We start from the raw sequence: 4,082 nt of genomic DNA, 5'->3' as shown, positions 1-4,082 counted from the left end.
GGGCGAGGCAGATCAGTCGCCAGCTTCTGGACGGCCACTCACGGTGGCTGCTGGCTGTTCATGCTGGCTGCTGGCTACACAGGGTATCCCATGGCAACCCGCTGCAGCAGGGGCTGCAGCCTACACCGTTGCCGGCGACTCATGGCGGCCCAGCTCCAGGTTGAGCTGTTGTTCAGCATCTTAGCTGTACAGGCAGTGTCACTGGCCCTCATGTGGGATCTGAAGCAGCGCCCTCTGGCGTCCAAAGCCAGCTCTTAACCAACGCGCTACTCGGCCGGCCCCAAAAGTCATTTCTAACCTTTATCTTTGGCTGAAATGCCTCTTTGGCTTGAGAACCATGGTCATTTATCTCATTTCAATAGCACCAACAGAAAGAGTGAATTAAGCATGCCGTCCTAGAAGCTTATGGTGGTAAATGCCAAACCTGTGTGTTTGAAGCATTGGAAAGGTATCTTCCAGCTACCACCTCCTATAAATACAATGCAATTATTCTCCCCACTTCTCATCTAAACATTTCAAAGGGAGAGCCACGTTTGCTCTTCCACTTTTTACCATTTATTTATTTCACAACACATGCTGAATGAGCTCCTAAGACTCCTGTTATTAGTATCATCAGTAACCATCACATTTTCCAATCCAGTGGGTACTGTTCAGTCCCTCTCCTTCTATGCCTCTCCACTGTGCTTGAACTACTGAGCACTCTCTCCTTGAAACTTTGCTCCCTTGGTTCCAATGACTCTCAATTGGACTGTACTATAACTTCTCTGTCTCTTTTGCAGATTCCTCTTCCCCTCGGTTTTTCTGTTCTTCTCATTCTACCGAGTGAACTCACCAAGTTTCATGGTTTCCACTAACTTCCAAACCGTATCTCTATCTCGTTTCTACCCCGTTTCAGATCCATATGTCCAGTTACCCATGGGAAAGTCCCTAGGTCCTCACCTCAAACTCATCATGGCCAAGGCATCTTCCTCCTTAAGCATATCTTCCAGGCATCACCCAGGTACCCTAAGCTAGAGTGATTCCTTACCCTACACCAGGGGTGTCAAACTGGTGGCCCACGGGCCGCATGCGGCCCTCAAGGTAATTTTTTGTGGCCCACGATACTCTGAAATAAAATGAAAATAGAAAAAATTGTTATGAGGAAAATAGCGCTTAGGGGAGATCGAGGCAATACCGTACACACAATTCCCTCGTTAACCCTTTAACTACTAAAGACGAGTATACAAAAAATTACCTTGAAGGCCGCATGCGGCCCGCGGGCCGCCAGTTTGACACCCTGCCCTACACCAATCAGTCATCAAGTCCTTTGGAATTTACCTCTTACAGATTGTTTTAATTCATTCCTTCTGCATTTTTTCAGAGACGATATGATTTAATAGTTATAGTTGAAGGCATAGGTTTGAAGACAAACAAACCTGGGTTCCAGTCCTGGCTCCCCTTCTGCATGTAGCTTACTCTCTCCAAATGCCAGTATTATAATCTATGAAATAGGAGTACTAGTATACCTACCCTATTGAGAACATATGTGAAGTCCTTAGTATAATGACTGGTGGGCAGTAACAACAAATGTCAGCCCTTATTGTTGTTAGTATTGTTAGCACCATCCCCGCTAATCGGTGACCTAGTTCAGTCCCTCATCACCTCTCACCTGGGTTATTCTAATAGCCTTTTATCTAGCCCCTCAGAAGGGCACCACTCCCATGCCCAGACAATTACTACTTGTCCTATCCGCCTAGTCTGTGTTGCACCCACTCCAAACCTTTATTTGATCTCCCCCTGGGTGCTCCCTACCCCTCCTTCCAATTCCTGTAATTGCTCCCGAATGCTGCCCTCATTACTCTCAGTGCATTGTTTTATAATTACTGTACTTGTTTGTGTTTCTGTCTCTACTACTAGATTAATGCTCATTAAAGAGACAGATTTCTAGGCTCCACCTCTTATTTTTTGAATTGGCATCTCTAAGATGAAACCCAGAAATAGGCATTTTTAATGAGCAGTCCAGGCAATTAGAAAGTTCCCGAAAGTTTAGAAAGGAGTTCTTCACTAGACTATGTGAGCTCTTCAAGGATGGGGACTGAGCCTTACTCATCTTTGTGTACCCAGGATCTATCCCAGTCCCTGGCAAACAATAAGCACTTGATAATTGCTTGTTCAGTGAGTCAAAGGTGACTCTGAGGGAGTTATGAATCTGGGAGCGGCTTGGCCAAGGCCTGGGTGGGGCTCCATCTGGTGTGACCATGGACAGAGCCATCCACTCAACAGTTCCAGGAAGACTTGCTGCCTTTGGGGGTCACCTGTAGAGTAAATTGAGAGGCTTTTCATTCGGAGCTCCTACTTTTATTTTCTTATCTATTCAGATTCTATACATTGAGGTTGTGTCAAATTTTCATTTTTACAATAGTCTGCTGCTAAAAATAAATGTTTGAAAACTGCTGTACAAGAAGTTTTGAAGAACTGTTGGAGCTGTTTCTTTCCCATTTGCCACAGATATTGCTTCATTATCCCAGGACTATAACAAAAATTAGGCTCTGATGTTTCATTGATCCTCAAGTACAGTGATAGTAAAGACCCGATTTACACTCTTCAATGTGCCATGCTGGCAGAATGAGATGGCAGAAGGTCGGGGATTCCAATCCTGTTCCATCTAGAGATTTTCTAAGAACCTACGTATGTAATATTTTTGGAATCAAATGACATGTTCTCTAACTAAATTCAGAACTATCCTGAGCCTCAAAACAGCCAGGATATACTAGCATAACATTAAAACAGTATGTCTCTGTGGCCTGTTACTTTCTATGGTATATGTTCCTACATAATTAATTCTTCTTCCTAATTCCTACATACAATTTCTGAAGCAAGTCTCTCCAATACATATCTTAAATTTTGCACCTTATTTCTGCTTCTGAGCACTTTAATTTTCTCCATTACAGTTTATGTAGCTTTTCATTAGAAATCTAAGACATCATTTTCTTCCCAGCTTGCAAATCTCCTTTCCCTTGATGACTTCTGGCATTGCAGTAGCATACTCAAAAAATGGCTTAGAACTAAAGGGTCTGGTGTCCAAACAATTTCTTGCAAGAAGACATGATTAAGAAAAATCTAGAAACTTTATGATTTGTGTACACTCTTGTGGCCAACACTTTTAGAAAAATATTTGATCACTAACAAGTAAAGTTGTGATTAGGAGTATTCTAAATGTTCTGCTATTGTCATTCATGAAACATGCATTGTTACACCTCAGTGTTGATGTCATAATGCATTGTTTTATTCATTATCATCTAGACAATATTAATTGGATGTTGCCTCTTTTTAAATTCCATTACCTAAGACATATTACAGGGAACAGCACAAGCCATGGCTACCATTGGAAAATACCGTGTCAGCCTCACCTTATAGAAAACACGACATTAGGATTGTTACAGATGGACTGCAAACAACAGTAACATCATTAAAACACACAAAAAATCCAGGCCACCTGTGAACACATTTTAAGGTTTTTTGCCATGCACAGTGCTGGATTTGTCTTAAAAATTTATAGACCTCTCCTGCCACCTAGTGGGGAAACATATACAGCACAGCTCTACTTGCGCAGTCTGAAGGTCCTAGCCCCCAAATGCTTGCAAATTATTTTTTTTAAAGGTTTACCAAGCAATCGCTCTTGTAAGAAATTATGCTATAAATAGATATAGATACTGGCATCTCTCTCTCTCTCTCTCTCTCTCTCTCTCTCTCTCTCTCTCTCTCTCCAAAAGAATGTTCATTGTATGGGGCCGGCCGGGTGGCACAGTTGGTTAAGAGCGCAAGCTCTGAGCAAAGAGGTTGCCGGTTCGACTACCAACCACATGGGTTGGTGGGCTACCCACACACACACACCTCCCTCTCCCACAACTAGATTGAAAGCGGTGACTGGACTTGGAGCTGAGCTTGCGCCATCCACAACTAAGATTGAAGGACAACAACTTGAATTGGAGCTGATGGGTCCTGGAAAAACACAATGTTCCTCTTCCCCAATTCCCCAACACTGTTCCCTTCCCCAATTCCCCAATAAAATCTCCTTCTCTCCCTCCCTCCCTCCCTCCCTC

This window comes from Hipposideros armiger, unplaced genomic scaffold (assembly GCF_001890085.2).
Source record: "Hipposideros armiger isolate ML-2016 unplaced genomic scaffold, ASM189008v1 scaffold_735, whole genome shotgun sequence".
NCBI classification, from domain to species: Eukaryota; Metazoa; Chordata; class Mammalia; order Chiroptera; family Hipposideridae; genus Hipposideros; species Hipposideros armiger.
This window is presented reverse-complemented; position numbering follows the sequence as displayed.